Here is an 18,756-nt window from a genome sequence, read left to right as displayed (position 1 = left end):
TATGGCATTGTACATATGAAGCTGCCTTATACTGAATCAGACCCTTGGTCCATCAAAGTCAGTATTGTCTTCTCAGACTGGCAGCGGCTCTCCAGGGTCTCAAGCTGAGGTTTTTCACACCTATTTGCCTGGACCCTTTTTTGGAGATGCCGGGGATTGAACCTGGGACCTTCTGCTTCCCAAGCAGATGCTCTACCACTGAGCCACCGTCCCTCCCCCTTGGAGTGGACACTGGTTTCTATTCTTCCTCCTTTGAACATATGAAGCTGCCTTATACTGAATCAGACCCTTGGTCCATCAAAATCAGTATTGTCTTCTCAGACTGGCAGCGACTCTCCAGGGTCTCAAGCTGAGGTTTTTCACACCTTTTTGCCTGGACCCTTTTTTGGAGATGCCAGGGATTGAACCTGGGACCTTCTGCTTACCAAGCAGATGATCTACCACTGAGCCACTGTCCCTCCACTGAGGTCCCTCTCCTTCTCAGCCTCTATCCCCAAATCCCCAGGAGTTTCCCACCCTGGATCTGGCAGCCCTACCCCACATCCCCAACTGGTGGCCAGCAGGAGGGCCCTGGCAACCTGACTCCATCTCCTGAGCTGGTTTGCTTTTTAGGGTGGCTCTTTTGTCTTAAATAGGGAGAACCACATTTGGGGGGAGGGGCTTGATGTTGTGCGTTGCTTTTCAAGGTGTTCCACAGAGACCTATTGGCTCTCAGTTCATCATTATATTGTTGCTATGGAGATAATCACTGGGAAGGGCTTTCAACTAGATCCAGGCCAAAATAACATCTTGAATCGACATATTGCGAAATGCTGCCGCTTCCTTGCATTCAACAGCACTGTATGATGAGGAAGAGGAAGTGGTACATGATGCAAACTTCAGATTTCAGGCTGAAACTCAGTTTTGAGTAACAGGCTCGTTTTGGGTTTGAAGCACTCAACTGGTGCTATTTAGGAGATGTGTCTATGAGCTGCTTTGCAAGGCTCAATATAATTTTTTCATCAGAGATACATGCAGTTTTGCTATCCATGCCCATGCTGGCCTTTCTTTGATGCATGCCACAGAAGAAGAAGAAGAAGATATTGGATTTATATCCCGCCCTCCACTCCGAAGAGTCTCAAAGCGGCTCACAATCTCCTTTACCTTCCTCCCCCACAACAGACACCCCGTGAGGTGGGTGGGGCTGGAGAGGGCTCTCACAGCAGCTGCCCTTTCAAGGACAACCTCTGCCAGAGCTATGGCTGACCCAAGGCCATGCTAGCAGGTGCAAGTGGAGGAGTGGGGAATCAAACCTGGTTCTCCCAGATAAGAGTCCGCACACTTAACCACTACACCAAACTAGCTCTCCATAAGAAATTAGGGTTGCCAGTTCCCCCCAGGGCACCAGCAGGAGATGGGGAACCAGAAGCATAGTTTCAATACATGCAATTTTTGCTCTCAGGCAGTGTTTAGATTGTGGTAAGCTGTCCCCTACTTTTTGTAATGCCCCCCTCTACAACATTTTCTAAAAATATAGGAGCTAAATTAGGGCACAGGGGGTGGGGTTTGTGGATTTCATTTAGGTTTGCCAACCTCCAGGTGGTATCTGAAGATCTCCAGACAATAGAGATCAGTTGTCCTGAAAAAATGGCTACTTTGGAGGATGGACTCCATGGTTTCATAACCTTCTGAAGTCCTTCTTCTCCCTGAACCCTGCCCCCTCCAAGGTTCCACCCCCAAATCTTCAGGAATTTTCAGCCTGGAGTTGGCAACCATATTTTCATTAAAGGAGCCTTGTCTTTCCCACCATAATTCTAACACCATTCCTGAGGGCAGAGGGTGGGATATCAGCCTTAAAGATTCTGACCTTAAGGATTCATGGAGGATAAGTCTGTCAGTGGCTACTAGCCATGATGTCTGAGGGGAACCTATACATTCAGAGGCAGTAAGCTTCTGAAGAATCCCAGAGCCAGGAGGCAATGTCAGGGGAAGGCCTCAGCCTCTATGCCCCGTTGTTGGCCATTCAGAAGAACTGGCTGGCCACTATGTGAGACAGGATACTGTACTAAGTGGACCACTAGTCTGATCCAGTAGGGGTCTCCTTATGTATATGCACAGTACAGGTGTTATTCAGTAGTCATTCCCCCTCCCTAGGAACCCTAGGGACTAAGATGAGGTAGTGCTTAATGTGCTGGATAGGACAAACCCAACTACTGAAGTTCTCTGGTTGACCTTGTGCTAGTCCCTCTCAGCCAGCCTAATCTATCTCAAATAGTGAGGACCCTGCTCCCTCCTCCAGCTGAAACCCTCTTGGTTAATGTGGTGCCCATCTTTTTTTGGACTTAGTTGTTTTAATAGGCACCCCCTTTTACAGTCGAAGCGCCGAGGGGACCAGAAACTTGGGGAGCACCAGGGTTCCTGGTTCCTTGGGAAACCTGGAGAACACCAGGGCTCAGCCATGATGTTGGAAATTCCCAGAGACAGGAGAGGAGGGGTATGCTGGCATCACAAACTGATTAAGTACAATCACCCCCAGTGCAAGGTTCTCAATAACAATAAGACTTCACTTCATTCTCAATATCAGAAGACTTTTTAACACTGGAATATCCTGAGATTCTCCAGAGGTGTCTGCCCAGCCCAAGGGAAGTGCTGTGACATTAACCTATGCCTGGTTCCTCTTTTTCCTCAAGTCATTAATTTATTCTTCTCATTCATTTACACTCCATTCTGTTTCAGGAGCTATCTTGACTCACCCAAACTTTTGTGTCAATGCAGGTCTGGCTTAGTTCAACCTAATCAGAGTATGATCAAGATGAGTAGCCATGTTAGTCTGCCTATAGCAGCAGAAAAGAAAGAGTCCAGCAGCACCTTAAAGACTAACAAAATTTGTGGCAGGGTATGAGCTTCCATGAGTCACTGCTCACTTCTTCAGATAATTAGCTAATTAGAATGTGTTCATCATGTCGCCTCCCAGGCTCTTTGTACCCATGCAGATTTGGCTCACAGTAGCCTAATCAAGGTATTTTCCCCACTTTTTCCTGCCAAAGTTTGACAGCAATGAACTTTAAACCAGCCAGTGAGATTCCAACTTCTTATGTTGTCCTAATCCAAAACTAGGATGGCCCAAATCCCACTAGATCCTACAATATTCCTTCCTGGAACCCTTTTCAAGCTAATTTCCCCTTCTCCAGGTCCAGTTTGGAAAATGAGAATTAAAAAATAACTCACCTGTACAGCACTCTGAGCATCTGGGACAAAGAGTGGGGCATAAATGTGGGAAACATATAAATAGCACTGAGAGGAAAGCAAAACAAAGCAAGAATGTCGCTTTTAAATATTCTGGATGTTCTTGCAGCTGTATTATTGAGACAGCAAGGAGGAGACAAATTACCTTTAAAGCAGCTGAAAACTGGACTTTCTAGCACTGCTGTCTGCAATCTGGTACAATTTGGATCATGGTAGGGCGAAGGGACATCTGACACAGGAAAAACTGACTGCAGAAGTGTACCCTTTATGTCCTCCCTGGGTGGAGAAACCCACCCAGTCCATGTTGTAAGCATCTGTATGCTAATGACTCATCCTCCATCCATATGGCAGCCAGGATATGTTCACACAGTCTTCACCAGCTCAATTTAGCAGGAAGCTGACCTGCAGAAAATTCTGCCTGAATGTATGAGGGTGGGAAAGCCAGGCCTGTCTGGCTTCTAATGCTTAATCCAACATTTGTTCTGCTGTGGAGCACTGACTGGGTACTGTTGCTGCTACTGCTTAGCATTATCTTCAGCCTCTGGCTTGGGTGGCAGGACATTTTGTCAGCTCTGGGGAAACATTGTGTGCTGGTCACCAGCAGATATGTGATCTCTATGGCACCACATCACCATATATTCCAGTCTCTGAAGCTGCCATTTGTTCAGGGGGACTAATGTCTGGATATCAGTTGTAATTCCAGGAGAACTCTAGGCCTCACCTGAGGGTTGGAAACCCCTTGCTGGTATTTAGAGGAAGGTGACAGTGGTGCAGGTATGGGCTTTGTGGATGGGTGATGGTGGAATCTAACAGTATGGGGGCTAGGGCTACTAACAGGTTCCCTTAATAGAGTCTTAATGTGTCGAAATTAGCAGCTGAAGCTTTTCATGGCATGGAAGTAAATTAAATCACCTGGCAAATAACATCCATTAAGCCTCTACTAAAGAAGCCAGATGTGTTTCTCCAGGCTGGTTATGAACCCTAGAAGTGATCTCCTTAGTCTTTGGAAAACAGCACAACCAGTGTCTTTTAATATATTAGATAAAGTAAAATTGGACATGTGGGTCACCTCAGGAATTCAGGTAGTTTAACATCTCATCTGTAAAACCAGCTATGAAAAATCTTGCCTGTATATTATCCTTTTCCTAGAGTCCTTCTTAGGGATGTGCAAAAAAAAAAAATGGTATTACACGGATTCAGAAGTATACGGGGGGGGGGGGGGAGGAATTCGGAATCCCCATATACTCCTGAATACCGCATTCGGAATAGCCGCATATACGGTAGATGCGCGGCTATTTCCGAATATACAGCCCTATTATACCCTATGGGCCATTGAAATCAATGGCAAATAGGGTATATTTGAAGCCGCCTGGAGGGGAGGGGGTTTGAGGGAGAGCCCCCAAATTTGCAGGGGACCTTCAGGGGACACTCCCCTCCAACCCCCCAAGTCCCCAAAAGATTGGGCCAGGGGATCCCATTCCAGGGGCACCCAAAGAGGGTGCCCCTATTCCATCATTATACCCTATAGGCCATTGACATCAATGGCAACATAGGGCATAATTAGAGGCTACTGGGGGGCAGGGGGTTTGAGGGAGAGCCTCAAAAACTGCAGGGGACCCGCAGGGGACTCTCCCCTACAAAACCCCCAAGTCCCAAAAAGATTGGGCCAGGGGGTCCCTGTCTTTGGGCTCCCCAAAAGGCCCATTGCCAACAATGATGGGGAAAGCCCAATTAGCCACTTCCTCACTGTAATTGTCGTGGGAAAAGTGGCTCTGGGGAGCAGGGGGTTTTGAGGAGAGCCCCCCAAACTGCTGTGCAGCTTCAGGGCACTGTCCCACACAAAACCCACAAGGCCAAAGAAAAAATGGACCAGGGGGTCCAATTCCTGGGGCACCCAAAGCCAAACCTAACTTCACACCAGAGAATCTCTATAGGACCCAAATGCACTACATCCCTCTATCTACTCTATGAACCCTGCAGACCTGGAAACAATATAAACTCAGTTGCCAACATCACTGCCACAGAAAACACAGTCGACTCAAGGTCTGCTCTGCAGACCTGGCTGCAGCAAACCCAGATGCCAGCTCTCCAGCCCTTCCCCAAACAACACGGGGAGAGCTGGCCAAGTACAACAAGCCTGCTGGTTCTGGGTCTCTCACCCAGGTGCCAGCTTCCCTGCCACAGAACACACAATCTACAGATGCCAGCTCTCCAGCCCTGCCCCAAACAACACGGGGAGAGCTGGCCAAGCACAACAAGCCTGCTGGTTTTGAGTCTCTCACCCAGGTGCCAGCTTCCCTGCCACAGAACACACAATCTACAGATGCCAGCTCTCCAGCCCTGCCCCAAACAACATGGGGAGAGCTGGCCAAGCACAACAAGCTTGCTGGTTCTGGGTCTCTCACCCAGGTGCCAGCTTCCCTGCCACAGAACACACAATCTACTCTATAAAAACAAGAAAGTGACCCAGCCCACACAGCCCACACACACCCTCACCAACCCCCACACCAACCAGAGGTAATTTAAAAAAAAACAAAACAAAACCAGCAGAATCACAAAAGGCCAAGTGTTTAAAAAGTGGCCTTTTCACCAACAAGAAAGCTCAAGCCAAATAAATCAACAACACCCCCACCCCCAGTCCCCCACCCCCAAACCAGGAAAAGGGACAACAGGAAAAAAGGCCAAGCAACTCAAGTGTTTAAAAAGTGGCCTTTCACCAATAAGAAAACTCAGGCCAAATCAGTCAAAAACAACACCCCCACCCCTAAAACCAGAACCAGGAAAAGGGGGACAAAAATGGCCTTTTAAACAATGAAAATTAGGCCAAACAGCACACACACACCCGCAATAACCTGAAGAGAAAAGTAACAGCAGCAGCACAACACAGCAACAACAAATCAAACACTGAATACTTTTAAAACAGTAAAAAACTCAACTTTTAACAATAAAGGAACTTTGCCAGCCAACCCCCCCCCCCAAAAAAAAACCCTTCACCCTAACCCCAAGAAATCCAAGCCACCCAAATCAGGAGAAGTAAAAGGACACTGCACTTTTAAAAGTCCTCTCACTAAATTAAGATATGGGCAAATTAGCAACCCCCCCACCCCAGGCCCCCACCCCCAGCAGAACCTAACCCCAACCCCAAATAGGCTACCCACCCAGTACTCACCCACCCAAATCTGGGCAAGTAAAGGGACTCTAGTCCTTTTACCAACAAAAACTAAAACAAGAACCTTAAAACTGTCTTACCTTGTCTTCTCTGAGTCCAGGGAAGTAAGGCTGAGTGAGAGAGCAGCAGGCAGCAGCAGCTGAAGCCAAGGGCCAGCAGCCACCAGCAGCAGCACAATCTCTCTCACACACACCAAGCCACACACCAACACAGCAATGGAGGAGTCCAGCAGGAAGACTCCTTAAAAAGGTTCTCTGGCCCTACAGAGAGCAATTTCAAAAAATAGCACTGCTCTCTGATTGGCCAGACAACAGTGCTTACTTGGATACCCAAGTAAGCAAAAGATCAAAATAACAACAATGTAGCTGATGGCTGGGCCATCAGCTACACAACAGCCCTGCAAAGCATGCATTTGCAATGCATTTTGCAAATGCATGCTTTGAATTGGCTGCTGGGGCTCCTCTTCCCCCTCCCCCCCCCTTCCCTGATCCCAGGGAGGCTATGGGAGAGGCGGGAAGAGGCTACTAAAGGCGGGAAAGTAGGCAAGCAGCTCCCCTGAGGCTGCAAAAGCTACTTTCCCACCTTTTCCATTGACAGCCATATACTTCCGAATAGCTATTCGGCAGTATACAGCGAGCCGTATTCGGCTGCCGCATAATTGGCCTCAATGGGAATCGGCTACAGCTGATTCCGTATACAGCCGAATCAGTGGTGATTCGGCTGTATATACGGTTCGGCCGAACTGAATGCACATCCCTAGTCCTTCTCTCTTGGGAACACTTGAGCCCACAAGCCTTTGTCCATTGTTGTGCCTTAGAAGAAGAAGACTTCAGATTTATACCTCGCCCTTCTCTCTGAATCAGAGACTCAGAGCAGCTTACAATCTCCTATATCTTCTCCCCCACAACAGACACCCTGTGAGGTGGGTGGGGCTGAGAGGGCTCTCACAGCAGCTGCCCTTTCAAGGACAACTCCTGCGATAGCTATGGCTAACCCAAGGCCATTCCAGCAGCTGTAAGTAGAGGAGTGGGGAATCAAACCCGGTTCTCCCAGACAAGAGTCTGCACACATAACCACTACACCAAACTGGCTTTCACCTTACCCTGTGCTCAGCATAAAAAGGGAGAGCTGCCACAAGAATTATCTGCATTTACAGCTTGGAAGGCTCCCATTCTATTTTTCTACTTGTGAGCCTTACTGTGATGAAATCTAAATACCCCCGACATAAAGCATTTGCCGCGCAATCCTAAACAGAGTTACATCCTTCTAAATCCATTGAAGTCAATGGGCTTAGAAGGATATATCTCTGCTTAGGATTGCATTGTGAATTAATAAGAAGAGTAAATTTATTAGAGGAGTAACTAAAAGAAGAAGACTTTATAACCTCCAATAACTTAGATAGTGATGCCTAATTATAGAAAGGAGTTATTAACTGAGTTAGAAATAACTCAGGGTAATGTGAAGTGAAATGAAATTCTAAAAAAAGAAAGAGGATGAGCACCAACTTTTAAAAGCAATATTTAATCAGTATTTAAATGGGAATGAGGTTCAAATGAAAGGTGCCCTGTTTTAATGGCGTTTGCACTGGACTTGCAAGTATCTGAGGTTCCTCTATGAGCCTAGAATCCTGGATACATGAGGTGACACATCGATATGGACCACCCATTTGTTCCAGTCTGTTGCTGCTAATGCTACTTCCTGCTAATTGCAGCAGAGAGTGAATGGGGCACAGCAGGCAGATTTTCTATTGGCAATCTGTTGTGTAAGGAAGAGCTGGGCCAATTTCCAATAAACCTCCTAATGCCTGCTGGTTGCTGGGATTCTTGTAAAGCATGTCGGACTAGAATGCAATCTGATCTGATCCTATCAGTGAGGCATTTAGATGCTTAAGCAGGAGTCTGTACTCAGGATCATGTAATACAGATTACGTATGTTCTAGCTGTTAAGAGATCCTGAGTGTATTTTCTTATTTTAATCACTTCAAACATATCCCTGAATGCTGGGATTCTAGTAAAAAGAAAAACAGACCACATAAGCTTAAAGTCAGTTCACTTTTTAAAAGGGCATAAGGCAGTGACCAAAGCAGGCAATTGTACTTCAGCACTGCTATCTTCCATTTGTCATGTGAAAACAATGCACACACATGCTTGGAATACATCATTGTGGAACCACCATCACTACCTTTGCTCATCTGTACAAGTTGTGGCCAACAGAGGCATGGCCTATCAAACACTTACTATTACATGTATATTACTTTCTTCCCATTGTACATCAAGGCAGCATATTCAGTTCCAGGAGGTCTCCGCTTTGGCTGTAATCAGACCCATTATAGGATTGACAGCTCCAGGTTGGGAAATTCCTGGAGGTTTAAGGGTGGAGCCTGGGGGAGGTAGGGTTTGAAGGAAACTTCAGCGGAGAATCTACCTGCTGTGCCCCCATTCACTCTCTGTTGCAATTAGCAGGAAGTAGCGTTAGGAACAAATGGGTGGTGAGTGGTCCAGATCAATGTGTCACCTCATGTGTCCAGGATTCTAGGCTCATAGAGGAATCTCAGATACTTGCAAGATACTTGCAGTGCAAGTGCTATAAAAACAGGACATCATTCCTTTGAACCTCATTCCCATTTAAATGCCATAGACTCTACCCATCAAGGAAGACATTTTCTCCAAGGGAATTAATCTCTATCATCTGGAGAACAGTTGTAATTCTGGGAGATCTCCAGGCCTCGCCTGCAGGTTGGCAGCCTCACCAAATATGCTTACCTTCTTGAAACTGGCTGCATCATATGCTTTCCAACTGTACCTCAAACATAACGACAATTTTCATATTTCTGCAGCAAAAACAAGAAGTCAATCCAGCCTTTAGCAGACTACAACCCATGGTTGGAGAGCTGAGTTAAAACTGATGGTTTGTACAGGCCCCTGGAATGGAATGGGATAGTCAGATTCCTTGCTGTCATTGCAGTCATGCTGGTTCATTTAGAGGGAACAGATTCTGATGGCAATTATGGATAAGGAAAGCCGAGTGCAGAAGAATAGATGCTTTTGAGCTGTGGTGCTGGGGAAGACTCTTGAGAGTCCCTTGAACTGCAAGAAGATCAAATCAGTCAGTCCTAAAGGAAAGCAACCCTGACTGTTCCCTGGAAGATCAGATGCTGAAGTGCAAATACTTTGACCACCAAATGAGAAGGGAGCATTCACTGGAGAAGACCCTGATGCTGGGAAAGACAGAAGGCAAAAGAAGAAGGGAATGGAAAAAGATGAGATGGCTGGACAGCATTACTGATGTAACTAACACAAATTTGAGCAGAGTTCGGAGGATGGTGGAAGACAGGAGGACCTGGCATGACTTGGTCCATGGGGTCGCAAAGAGTCGGACTCGACTGTACAACTGAATTACAACAAATATAGATATCGTTGAAAGTAAGAAAAAACCCCAGTAAGATCTGAATTCTTTTGGGACATGGAAAAGTGGGATATTTATTGTATTTGGGAGTTATATTTATTGTGGCTTGCCTCCTTTCTCCACAGCCAGGGACAGAGGGAGGCACTCAGGGAAGAACTGTCCCAGTGGCATCCATTAGAATGCGGTATGCTGCAGGATGTGATTTTCTCCGATGTTAACATCTACATGCAGCCCCTCACCCAGATCATCCAGAGATATGGGCTCTGGCGTCACCAATATGTGGATGACACCCACATAGCTGCTAATGGATGGCCACCCGGGCTCTGCCCCCAGAAGAATTGGGTGGAGCTTTAGAAGCTGTGGCTGAATGGCTGCAACAAAGCTGGCTGAAACTTAATCCATTGAAGACAGAGGTTCTGTGCCTGGGCAGCAAGGGATCAGGATTAGGGATCAGGCTCCCATCCTTTGATGGGGCTCCATTGGTGCCTGCATCAGGGGTGAAGAGCCCGGGAGTATTCCTGGATGCCTCTCTGACTCTGAAGGCCCAGGTTACTACCACTGCCAAATCTGCCTTTTCCCATCTGAAGCAGGTCAGGAATATTGTAACTCTCTCCATGTGGGGCTGCCCTTAGCCCTACTCAGGGCCAGCTCGCCATCTAGGCAAGCTAGGGCGCCAGGAGGGAGCAGATGCCAAATTGGGCTTCCCCCACAGTGCCCATGACAAACGCCTAGTTTGCCTGTCTGCCTGCCTCTCTTCCCCCACCCCCGCACCTTACCTTTCCTTTCCTTTCCTTTCCTTTCCTTTCCTTTCCTTTCCTTTCCCTTTCCTTTCCCTTTCCTTTCCTTTCCTTTCCTTTCCTTTCCTTTCCTTTCCTTTCTTCCTTTCCTTTCCTTTCCTTTCCTTTCCTTTCCTTTCCCTTCCCTTCCCTTCCCTTCCCTTCCCTTCCTTCCCTTCCCTTCCCTCCCTTTCTTTCCACACCCCCCACCCCATGCGATCAGAGAACGCCACACCGAGGCTCAGCCCTACCGACTTTGATGCAGCCAGAATGTTATCCCTCTTTGAAGATTACGCTGAAGGAAGATTCACTCCACCTCCCTTCCAGTTCCGGAAGCCTCATCCAGTGTGTTCTTCAAAGAAGGATAAGAAGCCAGCCTCGTCAAAGCCAGTAGGGCTGGGTCGAGTTGCGCCGCGCTGCACTGTGAGGGGGGGGCGTGCCTAGTTTGCCTGCCTGCCTCTCCCCTCCACCGCCCCTCCTTCCTGCGAGTAGCCCTGCACTTGCTGCCTACTTGCAAGTAGCCTCGCGACTGCTGCCTGCTCGTGGGGCTACTCGTTAGTAGGAGGCAGGCATGGGGCTACTCATGAGTAGGCGACAGGTGCAGGGCTACTTCCGAGTAGGTGGCAGGCCCAGTAACTCGCGGCAGGGGCAGAGCTGTGCTGCCTAGGGCGCCAGAAGGCCTAGGGTCGGCCCTGGCCCTACTCTGAAAACTCCAGCGGGTGCAGAACGCAGCTGCAAGGATGTTGACATCATCGCCTATGCGGGCACAGACCCATCCTGTGCTGCACAAACTGCACTGGCTGCCTCTCGAGTATTGGATCTGGTTCAAGATGCTGGTTTTTACCTTCAAAGCCCTATACAGACCTTTGGGACTGCCTCTCCCCATCTGAGCCCTGTATGTCTCTGAGATCAGCAGTGAGCTTCCCTTAGAGATCTACCCAATCTACCATGCTGGCTCCCATCTGAGGAGCCATGGATACAGCCCGCCGTGTACTCTCTTTGTCTATTTCCATGAATTCAAGTAACTTCTCCTCAGTGACCCATGGCCACTAGTGTCCCATGACTGCTAGCTTTCTTATCTTTTTTTGGTTTTTTTCCCCCTTGACTCCTTCTCAGACATTTTCCAAATTCTGAAAAACTTATAAAAGATCTAACTGACTCAAAGTATGTAACCGATTTGCTACTACTGTAAAATGAGCATGGTTATGTGCATGGAATGTCACAGAAATGAGATGCCCTCAGTTAATCCATTTAGGACAACAACAGAGGCGTGGCTGCAGACTATTTGTTGAGCCAATGCTATTGTGTGCTGTTCCTTTGCTGTCTGTGGTATGGGATTGTCCTTATTTGGTCCACTGTGCAAACACTAGAGTGGTAGCTGGTTGTGTAAAAACTCACGAAGGAAGTTAAAAGACTCCCATAGTGGGTGTTAGAACTACTGTCAAGAAATGTTGTACATAAATGAGGTCTCTGTGTTGTACATAACTTCACCAAAGTTTCCTTCCCAGTAAGAGCAAATAACTATTTTTGTTCATAATCAATTTCCCCATTCAAATTCTCTTCCAGCCACAGCTTGAATATCCTGTGATACATACTCCTATCAGGAGTTGGGAAAATGTTAGTATCCTGGCTGCCAGATACCCAGAAATGTGAGGAAGGTACCCAAGAATCTAAAGTATTTATTTATTTCTGAGTTGGCCTAGCATCTAAAAATTTGATGCTGGCTCCTAAAAAATTGATGCTTCAGAATTTGAAATATTTTCTCTTGCCATCTCTCTCTCTCCCCTGCCCCCCCCCTCCCAAGTCTGGCTCTTCTAGCTCCTTTTATGCTAAAAAGAGTGAAGTCAACAAGATGTAGCCCAGATTTGTTATCACATAATCAGAGTCCCTGATTTTGTTTTTCTATAAGGCCAATATTAAGAACGTGATTTTTAAAAGCTTTAATGTAGCGCTCAAGTTCTCCTTCCCATATCCATTTGCAATGTCTGTACTGCAGGTGCTTCCTTACCTTTGTAAGTGTGTGAGTGAATGTGTGTGTTGGACAAAGCGTCATTATTCCCCAGCATCTCCCCAGCCATTTAATTTCATGCTGACTGCAAGAGAAGATTGAGCTCTAAAAGGTTTTTCTTATATAAAAAGTTACATGTGAGAAAAGTTAGAGGCGGGAACTGGGAGGGTGCATCTTGAGATATCAAAGGCAAATTGATTTTCACTATTTAAGCAGATTGGAAATGCAAGTGAACAGCTTTACAGAGTTCGATAGGGTTGCTAATTTTTATTTTTCTTCCCCATCCTAACTATGGAGGAATGACACACATGTATCAGACAGTTTCACAAATGTTTTTGTTGTTGTTGTTCAGTCATAGACTGTGTGAAATAGCGCACTTTTGCTGAGCACAACCACTTGGTGCTTCAATGCAAATGTGTACACTAAATGGTTTAAGAATGCACATTCAGTAAAAAGTGATTACACTAGTTTCAGGGGATGGGGGCAGAATATGGCAACCACTCTAAGATTCTGACTTTTTTGCACAAAGAAAATCTGGCAAGTGGCCCAGAGGAAAAAAAAAACACTTGTGAAGCCATGATAGTTTGTTGGCTTTTTTTTGTTTACTGGCAATCTGATAGTGAATGGATTTGCTTCCATAATTGAGATGCAAAATTTATTCCATAATTTTTAGCTGGAGATAACATGCTATCTTTTGGAACCATGTATGTTTCAGCCTTGCCATGTTGCCAGATATCTTGATCTTTCCCTGCTCCCCACATTTCTCTATGAAACTCTACGTATCTGGTATAGCAACCCTGCTCATTTTTATGCATTCACGTAGAGCGCTGCAAGTGTAACATTTTGCTTTCTGTTTGTATTGAATTTGAGATGGCCAATAGAAGTGTGTGCTCTTCCTTCTTCCACCTGTTCCAGTTCAGAAAGAACTTACTGTAGCTCGCAGCCAGTAGTCCATGAATCATGACGTGTCCAGTTCAGCAGGAGAGGAATGACAAATGCACTGTCCTCCTTTTTTAGTGCTTTGCCTTCTTAGACATAGCCAGGTCTGAACAATGCGGCAAAAGCTCTGGGCCCAGCAAGATCTGCATATGTTATCCCGTAAAATGTAGTTGAGACTGAAACTGTTTGAGTAGGTAGGTGAAAGCTTCAATGAATGGCTCCACATGGATATGAATGAGTGAGTAAATGAAGATGAATGTACCATTTCCATTCAATAGTGCTTTGTTGCCATACTGATGAGATACAAGTGCAGAAATACAAACAATAGGGGGAAAGGGTTAACTCAAGTGTACTGGTGGGCAACAAGGCCATCCAAATATATATTGTCAAGCTCCAAACAATAGTAATATCATATAAAATATTTTTTGTATTGAAAGCCACTTAATAAATAGCGCAAGAATCATGCACAATAATAAAACCATCAACCATGGATATCATAAAGCACAAACGGTCCCTGTCGATATAGTAATTGAGAAGCAAAGGAAATGGAAGTTCTGAATTCATAACTCATACATCAGTAGAGTTTTGGAACTGTAGATTCAAAACTCTAGATTTGTTTACATGTATAAAGCTTCAAAATCTTCTGTTCCAAAACTGCAGATTTGGGACAGTAGTAGGGTTGCCAAGTCCAATTCAAGAAATATCTGGGGACTTTGGGGGTGGAGCCAGGAGACTTTGGGGGTGGAGCCAGGAGACATTGGGGGCAGAGCCAGGAACAAGGGTGTGGCAAGCATAATTGAACTCTGAGGGAGTTCTGGTCATCACATTTAAAGGGACAGCACACCTTTTTAAATATCTTTCTTCCATAGGAAATAATGAAGGATAGGGGCACCTTCTTTTGGGGCTCATAGAACTGGACCCACTGGTCCAATCATTTTGAAATGTGGAGGGTATTTTGGGGAGAGGCACTAGATACTATACTGAAAATTTAGTGCCTCTACCTCAAAAAATAGCTCCCCCAGAGCCCCAAAACCTCCAGATCAATTCCCCATTATACCCTATGAGAAATATTTCACATAGGGAATAATGACGACGTTTCCCTCTCCTCCACACACACCCCTTCTCGCAGATCTGATGTAGGGGATTGGCTCTCTACTCACCAGCCAGCTTCTTCACAGTAACAAAGACACATAAAGTTGAAGCCTTTCACCACCTCTGGAGGTGCAAAGGCACATGGTCCTTTGGGGCGGGGCAGGAAGCAGCCTGGGAAAGCTCCGGCTGCTGCGATGGAGCTGGGTGGGAAGGGGAGCAGCAAGGAGAAGCTGCTGCAATTGGAGGTGAGAAGGGAAGGGAGGAGGAGAAGCATCAGGGATTGGTGGGAAGGGGAGAGGAGAAGCTGCTGGGTTCTAGGCTGCATGGGAAGGGCCGCCATTCCCCCCACTTTCTGGATTTTTGCCAAGCGGGGGGAGGAGGCTCCAAATCGGGGGTCCCCCGCCCAGGCAGGGGATTTGGGAAGCCTAGACAGTAGAGTTTTGGAATGGAAGATTTTGGAACTGTATACATGCAGAGCTTTGAATGACATCAACCTAAGAGCAAATTACGGTAAATATTAAACTATATATAAAAGAGGCTGTTGAGTCAGACCCTTGGTTAAGTCCTGCTGTCATTAGGAGTTGAACCCAAATGCCTCCGCTAGGTTCCAGATCATGATAGGCTCCTCTCTGCTACCCCTTTTCCCTTCCTAAGCAAACACTTTAGTGAAAGGAGGTGGAACTGGCTGGGTGGATGGTGACAGAAAGGGTCTTGCAGATCTCATATACAAGGTCTCTACACTCCTGCCTGTTCTCAAAAGTTCCTGATAGGGTACATAGGAATTGTAGAATCCAGTACATCCTAATCAAATTGATTCATTAAGGAGGAACAGGGCTTTTTTTTGTACCAGGAACTCCTTTGCATATTAGGCAACACACACCCCTGATGTAGCCAATCCTCCAAGAGCTGACAGGGCTCTTGGGCCTACTGTAAGCTCCAGGTTACATCAGGGGTGTATAACCTAATATGCAAAAGAGTTCCTGCTACAAAAAAAGCCCTGAGGAGGAATGAGAAATTCTAATGCTTCCTGTCAGAAAGAAATGCTTCACCTGTAAAAGTGCTTCAGGTCACAACCAGCTCATGGCAACTTCAGCAAGGGGCTTTCAAGGCAAGTGAGAAGCAGAGGTGGTTTGCCATTGCCGTAATCTGTGGAGTCTTCCTTGAAGGTCTCCCAACCAAATACCAATCCCAATTAGCTTCTGAGATCTGACAAGATCAGGGTACACTATGCTGCCTTCCCTCTGAAAGAATATTTTAGGAGTGTTGCCCCTTTAAGAATGAAGTTTACAAATTCTCTCATGTCATTAGCCAGTCTTCCACACTGCCGCACTGCAAGGATAATTTGCTTGAGAAGGGGGCACTGGCAGAGAATGCCAAAGTGAGCTCTCCTGGGCTTGGTTTCTCTGAGCTTTTTTGGAAAACTCTCAAAGATCCTGATTCTTCCCAACAGTTTCTGAGACAACCTGGATAACTTGAACTAATTATGAACAGGGGAGGGGAGTACAACCATCACAATTTGATAACCTTTCACTTCTTTCAGTAAGGAGGAGGAGGAAGAAGAGGAAGAAGAAGAAGAAACCCACTAGTGGAAAAGGGCAAATACAAATTAACAAAAATAAATAAAATAAATAATAATAAGAGATTAGATTTATACCCCACCCTTCACTACCAAAAGCGTCTCAGAGCAGCTTACAGTCTCCTTTCCCCTCCTCTCCCCACAGCAGGCATGCTGTGAGGTAGATGGGGCTGAGAGAGCTCTAACAGAAACTGCTCTTGAGCAAAACAACTCTGAGAGAGTTATGACTGACTCAAGGTGACTCCAGCAGTTGCATGTACAGGAGTGGGGAATCAAAACCTGGTTCTCCCAGATAAGAGTCCATGTACTTAACCACTACACCAAACTGGCTCTCTTGATGAGAGCAATCACAATTTCTACCATTCTAAAGTGATTCACTCTAAGGTCATCAGAATGGTTGCTTCAGTGCAGGGCTGCCAACTTTGGATTGGAAAATTGCCGGGGACTTAGAGGTGGAGCCTGTGGAGGGGGAGAGGGGAGGGACCTTGGCAGGGTGCCTTACCCTAGAGCCCACCCTCCAAAGCAGACATTTTCTCCAGCAGAAGTTGTGATCTTGGGGGGGATCCCCAAGATCCACTTAGAGGCTGGCAGCCCTAGCACCGAATTTAGATTCCATTTACTTCTGAATTATTATATTGACAGAAACTGTTTGCACTTTGTGATGTTTCTGGTTGATGGGTTTATGACTCTGATAGCATCCTGTTTTGCTTAATCTGCAGCCTTCAATCAAATGTTATATAGCACAGTAGTATCAGTATCATTCAGTGTTTGATAACACCTTTAGGGCGGCCTTCCCTGCAGAGATGAGCCCACCTCCTTCCTCTTTTGTTTGCATTTCTGTACTTGCTCTGCATCACATAGCACAGCATGGTTACAAAGCAATATTGAATGGAATATCCACCTCCACTGACACAGTGCAATCCTATGTAGTGTTATTCCACTTGAAGCCCACTGATCGCAGCAGGCTTCAATTGGAATAACTATGCATAGGACTGCACTGTGAAACAATCATCCATATCCACTTACAACCATTTGCAAAAGCTTTCACCCACTCAGGCAAACACTCACAACTTCAAATGTAATAGTTATTTTTTACAGGACAGTTGTGTGCAAACCTAGCAGGCTTCAGCTTTGCTATCACACTACACATCACTGCCACAAGAATCATCAGTGCAAAAGGACAGAGCATAAACCCTCACCTGTTGAACTGCCACATTCCTGACTCCATGGTTGGGGCTTCAGTGTTTATTATCCTCTACCTCCTATTCAGTTTTTACATACAATGACAGTTTTTCAAAGGTTGCATCCTGTGGAGCAATCATCCTTGGCCCCTTTGAGAATATCTTTCCTTACAATAGGTATTGTGCTGTCTTTGTGAAAGCAAGGGACATCGCCTCAAGAGAGAATAAGTTGCCAACTATGCTAAGCTCTGATTTCCACCACCACACCAGTGCTGCCCTTTTCACAGTTGTACAATACTGTAATGTATGACAATGTCACATTCACACTGATACAATGGCATAGCGATTTCACAATGTGTTAATTCACTGTGCCATACTGTGGCCAAGTGCAAAGTAATGCACATTGGGGCCAAGAATCCCAGCTACAAATACAAGTTGATGGGGTGTGAACTGGCAGAAACTGACCAAGAGAGAGATCTTGGGGTCATGGTAGATAACTCACTGAAAATGCCAAGACAGTGTGCGTTTGCAATAAAAAAGGCCAACGCCATGCTGGGAATTATTAGGAAGGGAACTGAAAACAAATCAGCCAGTATCATAATGCCCCTGTATAAATCGATGGTGCGGTCTCATTTGGAGTACTGTGTGCAGTTCTGGTTGCCGCACCTCAAAAAGGATATTATAGCATTGGAGAAAGTCCAGAAAAGGGCAACTAGAATGATTAAAGGGCTGGAACACTTTCTCTATGAAGAAAGGTTGAAACGCTTGGGACTCTAGCTTGGAGAAACGTCGACTGCGGGGTGACATGATAGAGGTTTACAAGATAATGCATGGGATGGAGAAAGTAGAGAAAGAAGTACTTTTCTCCCTTTCTCACAATACAAGAACTCGTGGGCATTCAATGAAATTGCTGAGCAGACAGGTTAAAATGGATAAAAGGAAGTACTTCTTCACCCAAAGGGTGATTAACATGTGGAATTCACTGCCACAGGAGGTGGTGGCGGCCACAAGCATAGCCACCTTCAAGAGGGGTTTAGATAAAAATATGGAGCAGAGGTCCATCAGTGGCTATTATCCACAGTGTGTGTGTATATATATATATATATATATATATATATATATATATATATATATATAAATTTTTTGCCACTTTGTGACACAGAGTGTTGGACTGGATGGGCCATTGGCCTGATCCAACATGGCTTCTCTTATGTTCTTATGTTCATACAGGATGGGGCTTACTCCCAGGGAGGTGTTTTTAGTATTGTAATTTTAGTGGTAATCATATCCTTATCCTGGTAATATTATTCAAAAATAGAAATGCATTGATCACTTGCATATCTCACTACACAGTGTGTGCTTAGATCCAAGTGGGCAGCCATGTT

The sequence above is a fragment of the Heteronotia binoei genome, chromosome 13 (assembly GCF_032191835.1).
Source record: "Heteronotia binoei isolate CCM8104 ecotype False Entrance Well chromosome 13, APGP_CSIRO_Hbin_v1, whole genome shotgun sequence".
Taxonomy (NCBI): domain Eukaryota; kingdom Metazoa; phylum Chordata; class Lepidosauria; order Squamata; family Gekkonidae; genus Heteronotia; species Heteronotia binoei.
This window is presented reverse-complemented; position numbering follows the sequence as displayed.